This window comes from Myodes glareolus, chromosome 3 (assembly GCF_982192425.1).
Source record: "Myodes glareolus chromosome 3, mMyoGla1.1, whole genome shotgun sequence".
Lineage (NCBI taxonomy): Eukaryota > Metazoa > Chordata > Mammalia > Rodentia > Cricetidae > Myodes > Myodes glareolus.
In genome coordinates, this window is record NC_142028.1 from 71,692,569 (window position 1) to 71,709,616 (window position 17,048).

At 46.1% G+C, this 17,048-nt stretch overlaps 1 long non-coding RNA gene across 1 annotated transcript; it reads right to left on the reverse strand.

Annotated features, from left to right (window-relative positions):
- Positions 1-14,962, reverse strand: LOC146895165 (uncharacterized). The gene is made up of 3 exons (XR_015000912.2): positions 14,904-14,962; positions 13,897-14,398; positions 1-429 (listed from the first exon to the last, which is right to left on the reverse strand). It is a non-coding gene; the product is annotated as an uncharacterized LOC146895165 (long non-coding RNA).
- Between the last annotated feature and the right edge of the window lie 2,086 nt (positions 14,963-17,048).

The window sequence follows — 17,048 nt, forward strand, 5'->3', positions numbered from 1 at the left end:
TTCATTTGTCAAGGATATGTTTATTCCAAGAGAATCCAAGTAAATCAGCTAAAAAACTAAACAAGTAAACTCAGTAAGAAATGGGGCATAAAGTGGGTATGTGTGAGCTGCATCATTGCCACTGCAAAATGAATAGGTTTCAAAAATTACGTTCAAAGGCATACCCTTGCATAGACAACATGCAATGGGCTGTAACTGCATCATGGGCCATAATAACCACTTCCACTGTGACTGTTAAATTCATTATGGTTAAATTAGATTCAACACAATTAAAAATTAAAATTCATTTCCTCACACAGAGTCACCTTCCAGGTTCTCATAGCTACGTGAGGTTATGGACCGGGCTGTCAGAGAACATTTCCACCTTCGCAGAAGGCTTTACTGTTCAGGATTGAGGGAGGAGATGCGGCAAAATAGAAGACTTCATTTCTAAGAGAGAAAAAAAAATAAAACAAAATAAATCCAGGCATTACCTGGTAACAGGAAAGAAATCCGTTCTTTGTTGTACCACATGACTTAGCTTTTGGACTTCATGCACAGACCTCCCTGAGCACTGGGCACAGAGACTCTGCTCTGATTCCCTCGGCCTGGGTGAAAGGTTCTTCCAGGGCCCTGTGTTAATCAGACCAGTTACCACTGGGACAAACACCTGGCATAAACGACTTGCGGGAGAAAGGATTTGTTTTAGCTCACAGTTGCAGTCCACGGTTTCAGTCCACGGTTGCACCCTCTGTTTATGCTGGCCTGTGGTCAAGCTGAACACAAGGAACAAGCACAAGGGCATACTTCCCTCACAGTGGACAGGAAGCAGGGAAGAGGGGACCAGCGACACCCTTCATCAAAGGCATCTCCCAGTCACCTTCTCCCTCCAGCTCAGCACACCTAGGGAAGTTCCCGTAACCTCCCGAACAGCATCATGCACTCAACAGGTATGTTTTAGATTCAAGCCACAGAACTCCTCTGGGGACATACACAGTGGTCTTCACCACTCGCACATTCCATATTTGTGAAGTCGCCTGCTTGCAGAAACTAATGGTAACCCCAAAACCAATACTTTGTGTGTGTGGGGGGGTGGTTCCAAGACAGGGTTTCTCTGTGTAGCGCCTAACCAACACTTATAGTCATTCATGGGCAGGCACAGAAAAGCCAAACCTTTGCATAGCCTGATGGACGCTTTCCAGCTGCAACAGTGGCCATTCCTTTTTGGGTTGTCTTTTGCAAGGTTGTATTCACTCCTTTTGCCTAGCACTCTGACTTTTTCTTTTTTCAAGATAGGGTTTCTCTGTGTGTCCCTGGTTGTCCTGGAACTCGTGAAGTAGGCCAGGCTGGCCTTGAACTCACAGAGATCCATTCACCTCTGCCTCGGAGTGCTTGGGTTCAGGGTGTGTGCCACCACTGCCTGGCTGCCATCTAACTTCTAAAGAGAATTTTCACCAGAGAGGTTAAAATGTTCGCTATTGTGCGATCTTTCTTCAGCTGAGCAGAATCTAGACAAAAGAGCTTCGGATGGCAACAGAGCGCACAGCAGCTTCCCTTGTTCTTCAGTCCTGGGCGTCAGGGGAAGGAAAGCAGTTAAAATGCTGTGAGATTTAACACGCAGAGAACTAATGTGTTTGTCTAGCAGGAACCAGCCCCGAAAAGCCAAGGGCAACTGAAAAGTTCTAGCCAGACAAGTCCTGATTGATAGAAATATTACCAAACATTTAGTCTCCTGATCCTGGCCCCTTTCCTTTCTATAGAAGGGTTTTCTTGGACCAGCATTCTGTAAGATGGGGTGCTAAGGACGGCAGTCGCTTGTCTTAGTCAGGGCCACAGTTGCTGTGATGAAATACCATGACCAAAAGCAGCTTGGGGAGGGTGGTGGTCGGAAAGGAAATGACCCCAAAGGAAGTAGCACTATTAGGAGCTGTGGCTTTGCTGAAGGAAGTGTGTCACTGTGGAATTGGGCTTTGGGGTCTCCTGTGCTTAAGCTACTACCTGTGAAATTGACCACTTCCTGTTGCCTGCAAGCTGTAGACTCTCAGTTACTTCTCTAGCATGGGAATTGCCTGCACGCTGCCATGTCCCACTGTGATGATGATGGACTGAACCTCTGAACTGTAAGGAAGCCATCCCATTTAAATACTTTGCTTTATAAGAGTCGCCATGGCCATGGTGTCTCCTCACATAAAAAGAAACCATAAGACAGGGAGGAAAGAGTTTATTAGGTTTAAACTTCCATATTGCTGTTCATCACTGAAGGAAGTCAGGACAGGAACTCAAACAGGGCAGGACCCTGGAGGCAGGAGCTGATGCAGAGGCCATGGAGGGGTGCTGCTTACTGGCTTGCTCCCCTTGGTCTGCTCAGTCTGCTTTCTTATAGAACCCAGGACCACCAGCCCAGGGATGGCACCACCCACAATGGGCTGGGTCCTCCCCCTTCACTCACTAAGAAAATGCCCTACAGGCATGTCTGCAGCCTGATCTTAAGGAGGGAGCTGAGGCTCCCTCCTCTCTCCAAAGACTCTAATTTGTGTCAAGTTGACATAAACTAGCCAGCACACGCCTCCATCTTTTAAGAATTCTGGCTCTTGACTAAATTGCCTTCCTACACAATTCACATTTCTCTAGTGTTGGCTTTAAGAATATTCTTTAAAATCGGCATATACTGTATCAGCTTTATTTCTGACATTTTTAAAATCGGCATATACTGTATGCCGATATTTCTGATATTCCAAGCAAAAATTGTGTTGCTGGGCTGCAAAGATGGCTCAGTGATTAAGAGCACTTGTTGCTCTTGCAGAAGACCTGGGCTGGATTCCCAGCACCCACATGGTGACTTGCAGTCGATTATCCTTAACTCCAGTCCTGGGAGAGACACGTCCCTCTTCTGATTTTCCTGGGGACCAGGCATACATGTGGTCTACATACATACAAGCAGACAGAACACTCATACATACAAAATAAATACATTTTTAAAAATAAAAAAAAAATCATTTTGCTGATTCTCCTGAGCCATTTCCAGCTCCCTTGTCCACGCCTGTCCCTCCATAGCCCCTTTTCTGCCTTCATGTCACATCCTACTTTCATTTCTGTGGCTGCGATAAAAACACTCTGACGAAAAGTGACTTAGGGGAGAAAGGGATTTACTTCAGATTTACAATTTCAGATTGCAGTCCCTTGTGAGAAGTCAAGGGAGGAGCTCTAAACAGTCACACCCTATCCAGTCAAGGGCAGAGAGAAACAGCGCAAGTGTGCTCATTTGCTTGCTTGTGCTCAGTCTGATTTCTCCACTTTGATACAGCTCAGGACCCCCTGTCTAGGTGGCAGTACACTCCGTCTCCGTAAATCTAATTAAGATGGCCCTGTACAGATATGCCTAGGCCAACCCAATGTAGACAATCCTCCTCTGGCGTCTCTTCTCAGTGGCTAGTCTGTGTCAAATTGACAATTAAGGTCATCTGCCACACCCTCATATCCCCTTCTTCAACAGCTCTTCCTCCTCTCATGGTCTCCTTGCTGGTTTTGTAGTCTAAACCCACTCTTACCCTTGTTGCATATGGACGTTGTAATGATCTCTCTGGTCCCTTTAAGAGACAAGCCCCGCCCACTCCCTCCCACTTCCGCTGAGGCCGGCAGATCTTCCTTCCTGCTTGTAGCCCAAGTGCTTTCCTTTTCCGTCTGTCCACAAGAGGCAGCTTCTGCTTTGTTCCATTCTCCCCACTTCTCCCCTTCCCCTGTCTGTCTGTCTCTCGTCTCTCCTTTTCCCTCTTTCCTTCCATAACCCAATAAATAAATATCCAGCCCCTCTCTACTTGGCATGCCTATCCATGTCTCTGTCTCCCGCCCACCACTGCTTGGATCCCTGCCTTTGGAGACCTGCAGTGTGGTCTCCTGGCATGCCCATCTGTCTCTCCTCGTGGCCCGCTGCAGCCACTCGGGAACTGTGCTGTCCGTGCCTGGGACTGGCTGTGCTTGGGACCCGCTATTCGCTGCCTGCTGCCACATGGCCCCCTGCCCACTGCACCGCTTGGGGACCTGCAGCGTTTCTGCCACTGCAGCCACCGAGGATTCAAGGATCCTGCAGCATTTTACTTAATCCATTACAGATATTAATAGATGACACTGTAAATCAGGATCTGCATTATTAGGTCCAAAAGAAACTCCAGACAAATGACTATCTGTGCTGCATATTAGCATACTAACGCACGCGCTGGCCTCCAGCCTCCCTCAGTATCACAAGTCCCTAAGGCTCTTCTCAGCTTTTCTCAACCTGCCCCCTACCCCTAAACTTCTCCAGCTCATGGGCTTCTCTTCCCCCCAACTTCTCATTCCTATATAAGCCTGCCAGTTCAGCCATGCACTCTTTTTGGTCTTAGCTCTCTCTCTTTTTCTTTTTAAAGATTTATTTATTTATTATGTATACAACATTCCTTTCATGTATGTTCATATGCCAGAAGAGGGCACCAGATCTCATTATAGATGATTGTGAGCCACCATGTGGTTGCTGGGAATTGAGCTCAGGACCTCTGGAAGAGTAGTCAGTGCTCTTAACCTCTGAGCCATCTCTCCAGCCCTCTTTGCTCTCTCTTTCATCCTCCTCTCCTCGATTCTCTTGTTCCCCCCACTTCCCCCCCCCATAGTTCATGTGCTTGCCTGGTTTAATTTACTACTTTCTCTCCCTGCTGTGGACTCTTCCAGATGTCTCTGACTGTACTTTCCCTCATATCTATAATAAAAACTTTCCCTTCTGTGGTCTGAAAAAAAATGGACCCCAAAGGGAGTGGCACCCACAAAAGAGGTATGGCCCTATTGGAGGAAAAGCATCACTGTGGGGGGCAGGCTTTGAGATCTCTTTTCTCAAGCTTTCCTCAGTGTGACAGTCGGTTGACTTCCTGATGCCTGCAAGATGTAGCATTCTTGGCTCCAGCATCATGTCTGCTTGCACTGCCTTGCTCCCAGTCATGATTATAATAGACTGAACCTCTGAAACTGTAATCGAGCCATCCTCAATTGTAATTGTAAGTTTCTCTCCCGCTTATCAGTCCCCAAATAAGCACTCTGAGGCTTAATTTTGCTTATAAATTTTGGCTTATGGCTCTGGCTTATTACTAACTAACTCTTACAACTTTAAGTTAACCCATTTCTATTAATCTGTGTAATGCCACGTGGCTGTGGCATTACCAGCTTGCTGGCATGTTGTTCCATGGGTGGTTGAATGGTGTCTCCTAGACTTTACCCTTCTTCAGTAACTCTGCTTCGATTTTCCACCTGGCTCTATCCTGCCTTGCTATAGGCCAAAGTAGTTTTATTTATCAACCAATGAGAGTCACACATAATGTACAGAAAGACATCCCACATCAGTCAAATAAATGCTTTCCTTATAAGAGTGACTGTGGTCATGGTGTCTCTCCACAGCAATAGTAAACCCAAGACACCTCCCCAGCCACACCTTGGGGTGGTCACATTCTTACTTTTTATACATGCATATGAGAAAGAACATGACATTTTTGTGTACTGACTTTTGAGTGGCAACTAGACACACCTGACCTTCGTAATAAGCTACAATAGAAAAGGGCATTTTCTTGACTTCTTTCTTTCTGACCCATCATGTTCACCATTGTTCTATGTGTGGTCTGTTTAGTGCCATTGTGTGACTGGCATCTTTGTGCTCCTCTGGGTGAGTTCACTATTTAAAATGGCTCTCAACTATACTATCAAAGGCTATTGACAAGAAGCTGGCGATAGTGCCTTACAGAGAGAATTCGTATGTGAAGTAAGCTTCATTCAGTCATGAAATCAATGGGAATGAGTCAACAATACTTGTTCAATAGTGTCTTTAAGTAGAAGCACACATGTTATGCATTGATCAATTGGCAATGATGCGACAAGCAGAGACTTTCAGGAATCTAACCTCCATGTCTCCCCAGAGATCAACAGTCTAGTATTTGCTAATTTGTTATTTGTAGAGACTTTAAGGCACAGACAGGAAGAGAAATGAAAATCAATTGCACAGGTCTGTCTCTCTAGCTAAAGTGTGCGCTCCTTAGGACAAGGTCTAGGAAAATTGTCCTTAGGATATAAATCAGCACCTGGCAGTAGGAGTCAGGGAAAAGAGAAAGAAAGATAAGAAGCCGTGAGGGACTGTGTGTTCATATCATATCTAACTCCAGATTCTAGAATCCAGCCCCTTTCTCCTCCAGGGACTGGATAGGGCTCCTATCTCCAGAGCAATCAAGGAAGTCCCTGATTGCTGTGGCCTCAGGCTGGTTCCGGGAGAGGACTGAGCTCTAAAGAGGCTTGGCCTTGGGTGAGTCCTGACTGTTCACCTCCCAGGGAAGTTGCCTTTCCGCTGACAGAAATGCCTTTGAAACTAGCTTGGGATGGGTGTGCCAGGTCCTTGCCATCTAGGTGATACAATGTGGCCAAGTGGCTTGAGAAGACTGTGAGATATTCTAAAGGAACCAGAGATAGAAGTAGAGGGAGACGGAAGGGATTATCTGCCTTCCTGGTAGTTTCCTAGGAGATACAAAACTCAGAGCCTCTGGGGCTCTCATCTTTCAGGACAGTCACAGCAACCACTGTCATAACACCTTTCCTTCAGGAACTCCCAGGCAGCATCAAGAGCCCCAGAACCTGGAAAACCCCAGCACCCCCAGGTTCTAAGAGGGGAAGGGGAACAGAAACAGAATAGAATATCAGATAGTTTGGGGAGAATCTACTTCTTTCCCTATAATTTTAAGTTTCTGCTATTTCCTTGAGCACCAAGCACGACTTGTTTTGGGTCTTACTTGTAAGACGTTGGAATCTGGCCTGCGTAGAGACTGAAGACATGACCAATCCGTGTATGGTTGGAAGGAGGGGTTTTATTGTAGATATGAGAAAGAACAGCCAGAGGCAGCTGGAAGAGTCCAGAACACAGAGAGAAAGAAGCAGATTGGTCCCGGCCAGGGCCTTCTGTGAGGGGGAAATAGCAGAAAACAGAGACTAGAGAGAACCTAGCAGAAGACTCGGGAGGGAGCAAAGAGAGCACAGCAAGAATAGTGGGGCTATAGAGAGAATGAGGAGCTGAGGGACAGGAGATTACAATAGGGGAGCAGATAAATGGAACAAATGACCGAGGTGCCTATTCAACAAAGCACCGGCTACTAGGTTTTCCCTGTACCCCACTTCCCTACCTGTTACAGGGACCTCCTGGATGGCTTACCTGCTCCTGACCCTGAACTCTCCAGCCCCAGGGGCTGGGCTGCCCTTCCCTATATAATCCAACTGTTGTGGTTACTCCACTCCCTTTGTACCTTTGGGCCTCCAAGCTGCTTTGTCTGGTTCCCCTCTCTCCTCTCTCCCTTCCCCTCTCCTCACATGGCATAGCTCAATCTGATGATGTCCACTCTGAACTCTCCCTGATGTCCCTGCCTCCCTGATCTAAATATGCTCTCCCATAAGATCTATAACAATTTTTTTTTCTCTACTGTACTGAGGAGCGGTCATGTTTCTTTCCTCTCCCTTCCTTCCTTCCTTCCTTCCTTCCTTCCTTCCTTCCTTCCTTCCTTTCTTTCTTCCCTCCTTCCCTCCCTCCCTCCCTCCCTCCCTCCCTCCCTTCCTTCCTGTAAGAAGGGCTAGGATGCTAGCATGGACTTTGAAATGTGTAACAGGTGCTTGCGATACTGAGGGAGCTTAGAGGCCAGCATGAGCTCTGATGTGCTGACAGGTGCCACAGGTAGGCGCACGTCCCTTCAGTCAGAGGTAAGGGAAATGACTCCTTTCCAAGTCAGGAGCTGGCTTCGTAAGTCCTGAGGTACACTGGCTTTTATCTAACCACCAGGAATCCTCCAATAATCCAACTTGAGCTCATTTCTGGATATTTGGGCTGCATTTTGGAGTCTGGGAATTGGAGTTTCCTTTGATTCTTAAGATCTGTACTTAGACCACAGTTATGCAGCCGTGCCTCTACCCCCATCAGATACATACAGGCTTCCACTAAGACTCTGCCAGTGAGGTGATCCTGGCGCCAGAATTCTCACCTGGGAAGTGCGTCAATGTTGTAAGAAATGCTAACTGTCAGTAATGTCACTTCTGTCAAACACTGTAAAGCTTTTAGTTCATAGCATGAATTCAAATCTTTTTATCAATTCACCTTGTAATACTGTCATATAAATGTTTCAATCCCCCTGCCCAGTAAAATTTATATTGCAGAGACCCTGCTGTATTCTCAGGACTCAGCTGTCTGACTTGATTTCCTGATTTCCTTCAGTTTCTTTGCTCAGATTCTTTTAAAACTAGTCAGTCAGGAAAGACTGTGAGATCAGACCCCAACCAAAGCCAGAAAGACTCAGTTACCACCTGCCTTGGAATCAAAACCAAGGGTATTTTCCATCTTCCTTTTCCCACAGTGAGTGAGTGAGTCTGCACCATTATTTCTTTGAAGAGAGAGCCTTACTCAGTAACTCTGGCTGGACTGAAACTCCCTAAGTAGACCAGGCTGTCCTTGAACTCATAGAGAGATCTGGCTGCCTCTGCTCCCTGCCCGCTGGGATTGAAGGTGTGCGCCACCATGTCCAGCTTGGTTCACTTGCTGCTCAGAAATGGTTGTGCCTTGCTGAGACACTTTAATTAGAGTGCTGCACTCTTTCCTTGCCACCCCGAACTTCTTTCCAACAACATCAAAGTGGGTACAAGCATAGCACATCCTGCTTCCGGCTCCCTTCCCTGCCTCCTGCCTGGGACTCAGAGAGCCTGGCTCTATGTTCTTGCTGTGAAGCACTACCATCCCTAGGGGGCTTGGTCCTCTGCCGGGACTCTAGCTTGTCACTCTAGAGACCCGCCTACTGTCTGTCCCTGGAGCTGGAGCCTGAACTATCTCAGAGCCCCTGCCATGCTCTCGCCCCTCTGTCTGTCTTTCCATGGCATTCATAACCCTTCCAATAATCTCCTTATTCCCCAGGAACCCATTCCCTTGACTCCACCCCCACTTCCAAAACCTAATGCTCTTCAGTCCTTCATTTCCTTCAAGGCTCAGACTTCTGAGTTAATTCCCAGAAGTCTGAGTTCTAGCAAATGGGCTTGGGCATTAGGGAGGAGTTGATCCTGCTCTATAGTCCTTAAATGGATCCAGTGGCCAAGGAAGAGGCTTGGGCTAACCCGACCTTCGCCTGATCAAACACCCCTTCCTGGTAGCTGGTTGGGCCTATTTGCATACATCATTGGCAGACAGCTCTTTATGGTCTAAGGTTGACTTTCATTTTTGGAGGGTGGTGTTGAAAGATTTTCCTGCCTTGAGTATCACATATGTCTGTGACTTGAAAATTTGGGGGGAATCCCCTAAGAGTCACGAATACTCAGGAAATCAGGGCCCCCTCTTGGGGTTTTTAGTCTCATTATTAAGAGAATTTAAGAGTAGACCCAAATGGAAGCTTGGGGGCAATTTTATTAGAATTTAAAAGAAAAACCTGTAAGTCTTGGCAACAGCTAGGAGGAGGAAGATGGAGAAGCAACTCACTTGGGGTGAGCCCGAGTGGAGGTCAGCTACATCGTGGCAGGCAGAGGCAAGGACTTCAGAAATAGGAATAAGGTACTAGAAAAATTATCTTAGGCTATTGGCTAGCACTCAAAGGAAAAAAAAAATACAGGAAGTCAGGCAGTGGTAGCACACGGCTTTAACCCCAGAACTCGGGAGGCAGAGGCAGGAGGATCTTTGAGTTTGAGGTCTGTTGGTTTACAGGGTAAGTTCCAGGATAGCTAGAGTTACATAGAGAGATTCTCTCTCTCTCTCTCTCTCTCTCTCTCTCTCTCTCTCTCTCTCTCTCTCTCTCTCTCACACACACACACACACACACACACACACACAGAAGATAAGAAGAAAGATTAGTTATACCTTTTTGAGGCAGGCAGACCCAGCTAAACCTCATGGTCCTGTGCAAGGGGTGGAAATTCTGGGAAGGAAAAGCGCATTATCTCATTACGGACCAATTCTTTCTCCAATTACACCTCTTTAACACAAGTGAACCCACCTTCAGAAAGGATGCTCCCTTAGCCAGGTCAGGGACCAGTGCAATGGAATGTTAGGTCTTCGCTCGAGCCAGAGACTTCCTCCTTCTGACCAGAAGGAGCTCGTTTTCTCGTAAGGTCCCTTTACTGTTGCTATGGCATCTCCTCATGGCTTGCCCGCCGTTTCTAGACCTGACAGTTGGCTTCTGCCTCAAGTGCATCCTCCATCTATCCCGTTAAAGACTTGCAGATAACTGCAAGTCAGACCACATCTCTAGAAATGAGATCATTTATTATTCCTCGGGTTATACTTGTTTTAATAATCAGTTTGTGTGTGGGCGGTGGGATCATGCATTTATGTTTCTATAATAAAAACTTTTTAAAAGAATTAGCATATTTATTTATTTAAATATTTATTTATTATGTACACAATATTCAGTCTGTGTGTATGTCTGAAGGCCAAAAGAGGGAACCAGACCTCATTACAGATGGTTGTGAGCCACCATGTGGTTGCTGGGAACTGAACTCAGGACCTTTGGAAGAGCAGGCAAGGCTCTTAACCTCTGAGCCATCTCTCCAGCCCATAATAAAAACTTTTAAATTTATTGTAGTTTAATTTACATACAAGAAGGTATATGAATTGCAGCCACACAACTCAATTACTCACCATGGAGCCTCCTCCCAGTTGAAAACACAGGACCTCCCACCTTCCTGGCAAGTTCTTCACACCCTGTGTGTTTACACACTGGTGCTGGAACCATTGTGCACATGAAACACATGCTCTTACTGTAATAGGGACTCGGGGTCTGCTTTCGCTAAAGGCACCAACTCTTTACGCTGCCCTGCAAATGTCCTGTGGCTAAGAGCAGGCTTTAAAACTTGGCCTTTCTGGGGGCTGGAGAGATGGTTAGAGGTTAAGAGCACCGACTGTTCTTCCAGAGGACCCAGGTTTGTTTTCCAGCACCCACATGGCAGCTCACCACCGTCTGTAGCATGTGCATGTGGTGCACAGATACATATGCAGACAAAAGCACCGATACACTCACAGTAAAGGAGTGGAAATGAAGCTTGACGTTTCTGTTTCCAGTTTACTCATCTCCTTCGCGCCTTGGCGGTCACCCTGACTTCAGGGGCAGCAGTAGCTGGTGGAAATGGAGCCCACGCAGCAGTGACTTTGCTACCGCTGTAGGGTCCTGCCTGACCAATCCTGACGAGAGTCAAGCAATCAAGGCTGACATAATGATGCATGATTTTTGTCACCCCTCCCCCCACCCAGCCACTTATGTCCCTCGTCTATATAACCTGAGAGCTCATCTTGGTCCCTCATGAAGGCAGGGGGCTACAGCTGTTGATCGCCTGTGTCTCCCTGGTATAGTTATGCCGATTAAAATTCCTTCCTGGGGATTGTTGATCTTGCAGAGAACAGAAACTCAGTTCTCATTACCTCAGTTAATAGGTCACAATGGCTTGTAACTCCAGTGCCAACACCCTCCTCAGGTACCTGCACACATTCAGCATGTGTGCATGCACACACACTGAGCCATCTCTCCAACTCTTAATTTCATTTTCAAAAATCATTTAAAAATATTCAGAGTCTGCCTGGCAGTGGGGCACACACACACCTTTAATCCTAGCACTTGGGAGGCTGAGGCAGGAGTTTTAGGCCAGCCTGGTCTACAGAGTTAGTTTCAGGAGAACCAGGGTTACACAGAGAAGCTCTGTCTTGAAACACCAAAAAATAAATAAATAAATAAACTAATAAGTAGATTTCAGGGTCCTTTGGTTATATGTACCTGGGCATAAGCTTGTCATCTTACACACAAGCACACACACACAGGTGTGTGCCTGCTGGGAGTTTGATTGACTATTGTATTGAATGACCACTGAATCCTGTGGGACAATGGTTTTTTATCCTGTCACTTGTATTATTTTTAATAACACGCTGATTGGTCAATAGCCAGGTAGGAAGTATAGGCGGGGTGACCAGGCAGGAAGTAGAGGTGGACAACAAGAATTCTGGGAAGAGGGAAGTTTCATCATCCAGACACAGAGCAAGATGTGATTGCCTCGCCGAATAAGGTACTGAGCCACGTGACTAACACAGACAAGAATTATGGGCTAATATAAGTTATTAGAGTTAATAAGAAGCCTGAGCTAATGGGCCAATCAGTTTGTAATTAAGGTAGGCTTCTGTGTATTTGGGACTGAATGACTGCAGGACTGTGTGGGACAGAAAACCTCAGTCAACAACTGAATATTGCATTGAATTGACCATTTTGGAAACAAAATGATATCTAACTATTGTTAAGTCTTCCAACTCATGAATATGTAAAATTTGCGCATGTATTTAGGTAATGCTTAATTTACTCAGGAATGTTTTGTTGAGAGTTGAAGACATGACTCAGAGGTTAAAAGTACTTGTTACTCTTGCAGAGGACCCAGGTTTTGCTTTCAGAATCTATGTGTTGGTCCAGAATGTCTATAACTCCAGTCCTAGGGAATCTACTGCCTTCTTCTGACTTCCTTGGGCACCAACTATGCAAATAGCACACAGACATATATGCAGGCAAAACACTCAGACACATAAAATAAAAATTTAAGAAAGAAAAGAATACTATTTTCAGTATTGGGTGTAGAGAAAAGGTTGAAAACAAAGCAAGGTTCCCATACTTTAGCAGGCAACAATTACTTTTTTAATGTTTATTTTATGACACTTTATAGTGTATAATATAATGTTATAATATGATTTTTTACATAGACATCTGAAGTGTAATCCAGTGGCCAGTCTCAAGGAAAATTTATGCTATTAAAGTTATAATTTCAAGCCGGGCGGTGGTGGCACACATCTTTAATCCCAGCACTCGGGAGGTAGAGGCAGGCAGATCTCTGTGAGCTCGAGGCTAGCCTGGTCTACAAGAGCTAGTTCCAGGACAGGCTCCAGAGCTACAGAGAAACCCTGTCTCAAAAAGCAAAACAAAACAAATGCAATTTCGTAAGACAGTGAGATGCCCATGTGCCTACCCAGATCTAAATTCTCTTGCAGATTAGACTTTCCCTTTAACTGCTACTGTAAGGAGGGAGGGCTGGAGAGAGGGAGAAAGAGAGAGCGAGCCCTCTGATCTCCCTTTTACTTGCTGTAAGGCACAAATTCTGTCATGGAGACCCCACCTTCATTACCTTCTCAGAATCTCACTGCCTCCTGGCTTCACCTCCCATCTTTCCAGCCATCAACTTGAAGTTTCTAGGCTCCTGCCTCAAGTATCTTCTCTCACCCATGTTTCTTTACTTGGTTTGCTGGTGACTCTCAACTCTGTCATACCAAAGTCATACTAAATAATGAATGTTATTTTATCTTGTAAGTTTATTTTCTTTTTCTTTTTGTTTCTAGAATATCTTTACAAAAGTTATTTTATGTTTATGTGGGATTTGTCAGCGTGCATGTATGCACATGTACCACGTGTGTGCCTGCTGCTTCCAGAGGCCAGAAGAAGGCAACAGATCCATTGGAGCTGTAGCTACAGATAGAAGGGAGCCACTATGTGGGTTCTGGGAATCAAGTCCAGGTCTTCTTTAAGAGTAGTGAATGCTCTTAATCACTGGGTCGCCTCTCCAGTTCCTGTTGTTAGAATATCAATTCCTGAATAATTTAATACATGTGTACAATGTTTCTTGATCATTCCACAATCCACTTTCTCCTCCAACGTTCCTAGGACACCCCTGAAAAACACCCCTTTCCACCCTCATGTTTTCTCCTTTGTCTTAAAATAACCACTGCGTTCAGTTAGTGCTACCCGCTAGGATGTTGGCTGATTTATCTTGTGGGCTTGACTTTGTCTAGGTCTTGTGTAGGTAACAGGCGTGAGTTCATGAATGGCACACAATATCAGGAGAGAGCCTTTTAGAACCCCCTCCCCATTCTCCAGCTCTTACCTTCTGCCCAGCCACCTCTTCCTCCAGGAACCTGGCAGAGTTGTTGCTGCAGATGTCCCATTTAGGACTGACTATCCAAAGGCCACTCATTCTCGGCACTTTGACCTAAGTGTCTGCATTGATGTCCAGGGCAGATGTGCTTCTCCGGCGGCACTGACTGATTTGAATAGGATGGGAATGGCCTCCAGAGGCTCATCGATTTGAGTGCTTGGTTATCAGGGGGCGGCCTATTAGGAGGTATGGCCTTGTTGGAGGAAGGGTGTCACTGGGGTGGGTTTTGAGGTTTCAAATGCTCAATCCAGGCCCAGTGTCTCTTCTTTTCCTGACGCCTGCTGATCCATCTGTAGAACTCTCGGCTCCTTCTTGAGCATCATATCTGCCTGCATGCTTCCCACCATGACAATAATGGACCAAACCGCTAAGCCTGTGATCCGACCCCAAATGAATGTTTCCCTTATAAGAGTTCTTGTGGCCATGGAGTCTCTTCACAGAAATAGAAGTCCTAACAAAACATGGAACAAACAAATATTTAGAAGGCGTTTTGATAACATGTATGTCTAGCAAAGCAATAACAGTATGCTCCTCCATGCCCCCAGGACCTTCCCTGCCACAGACTTTTGACTAGGTTTATAGGAGATATGAATTACTTGGCTGGAGCAGGCCTCAGATCCAATCAAGGAATGTTTGGTTTATAATCTGTTTTTCATGACATACATACAAAACGGAAGGAAATGTGCTCATAGGCATGAACACCGAAATTCAATATTTAGCTGTAGTTCCACCTGTGGTGGTTTGAATGCGAATGGCCCCATAGGCTCTTATATTTGAGTGCTTGGTTCCCAGTTGGTGGAACTGTTTGGGAGGGATTAGGAGGTGTGGCCATATGGGAGGTGTGTCACTGGGGGAGGTTTCCGAAACCCGTGCCATTTCCCACTAGCTCTCACTCTCTTCTTCCTCTCCGCCTTGTGCTTGTGAGCTCCTGCCCCCTGCCCCAACACCATGCCTACCTGTCTGCTGCCGTGCTCCTCACCACGATGACCATGGACTCTAACCCTCTGAAACGGTGAGCCCCAAATGAAATGTTTTCTTTTATATGCTACCTTGGTCTTAATCACAGCAATAAAAAACTAAGACTCCGCCCATTTCCATGATTTCTGCTTCTTTGTTACAATGTTGTAAAGCAAATCCTGGCTGCTGTCTTCCTTCACTCTGCACATCTCAGTGCGCACTTCCTGAAGGCATAGATGATTTTCTTACCTATCTATGGTGTCAATGTCAAGTTTAACAGAATTTGAGTTAGTTCTTTGGCGTTATTGAGTGACCAGCCTGTCACTGCTGAGTGCCTCAGGACCCGTTATGGCTGAGCTGGTTCACATTTAGATTTAGGAAAGGTCTGTATATTACAACGAGTTGACTTGAACCCTGCAGTTTTCTTTAATCTGCAGTTCTTTCTCCCTTGTTGTTTTTTAAACCACTGGTTTCCTGCAGAAGCACTTCAACTGGCCTGTAAAATGTTCCACATTCTGGACCAACTCCCCTTTTTATAACACGCCTTTTGTAACTTGGCTCAGTACTATTCTGAAATGAAACGCAAAGATAATAAATATGTCTACTGTGTTAAGTAGGGCCTGGCAGGAAACAGATGGTGTACTCAAACCCAGCCTGATTGAGACCTGTGTGGTGAAGGGAGTATTGTCATAAAATATTGGCAAAGTTATGGGAATCAGCAAGGAATGACAAAGCACTAGAGAGTCTCTGCCGCCCACAGGCCTGCGGGGACAAGATAGGACTAGTAACCTTTTTTGGCTGAACCCAACTGCAAGCCACCGGGCAAGTGAGTTCTTAAATATAATTTCTGAGGGCAGGGACTGGGGTGTAAAAGAACAAAGTGGACCAGGACGGACAAATTGAGAACACCCACAAGCAGCTCTACATGTGAGCATTCACACTCATGAACTGTGCAAGTAAACACGCTCAAACTGCGCACAGCTTCATCAGAGGCGCTGACATCACCGTCAGATGCTCAAAGCCGTGCCTAGATTTCCATGACATGTTGATGGCAATAGTTGTGCATGTGGGCCAGCCCAGGAGACCTGAGCTTGTTGGCTCAATGGGCCAACAGAAAATAAACAAGAAGATAAACTAAAATCAAGATCAGAAAGCTGAGTAGATGGCCCAGAGTCTGAGCAGTCATGGAAAAGGTGTTGGCTCTCACTCTGAGTGAAAGAGCGAACACTGCAGGCACCATGCGACTCAGCTTACACGTTTCTCACGCCGTCATCTCTCACACTGCCCTCTTCCCTCTCTGGTCTAGACTACTCTCGGCTCTGGCTGCTTTGACTCTTTAAAATCTCCTTGCCTTCAGTCTTCATGCTTCAATCTATTCCCACACGATCTCCATAGAGACCTGTCATTTTTCTTTTTTATTTACTTTGTGGGGTGGGGACCGAACCCAGGACCCACAAGTATGCTGGTCGAGTGATCTACTGCTGAACCGCATCCCCAGCCCGAGAGATTTTTCTTCAGCACAGAACCTCGAAGTCATAATTTCCCCAGTTCAATCACATCATCTGTTCTCACTTTCCAGAGGGCCTCTACCCATCAGCTCGGCCCGCTGTGTTCTCTACCCATCAGCTCTGCCCGCTGTGTTCTCTACCCATCAGCTCTGCCCGCTGTGTTCTCTACCCATCAGCTCGGCCCGCTGTGTTCTCTACCCATCAGCTCTGCCTGCTGTGTTCCACGGAGACCAAGCAGGCTCCCAGCTTGGCCAATCTGTCTACTTGCTTGCTGAAACCTCTTCCGTCTTCCCTAGTCAAGATCAAGGCCACTGCTTTTAACATTACAACTTTTCTGCACCGTTATCTTTCCCCAGAGGGGGGTAAAACCATGCTGACACTTCTCATTCATAAAAAGAAAATTTATAAATTCATAAAAACAATCTCTTTTTAGAGACTGCTTCCTTTCTCTGCTGCCACTCAGAGCTCTCCCAGCAGCGGGGCCAGCAGGTCCTGGCCCTTAAAGTGACTTTGGTTGAAAGCAAAGAGAATACGGACTAGGAAGGAGGGGGAGTCAGCTATACAGGCTAACCATGGTCATGTGACTTCATATGGAAATGGAGACTACTATAATGCAACTTTTCTTCTTTGTCCTGG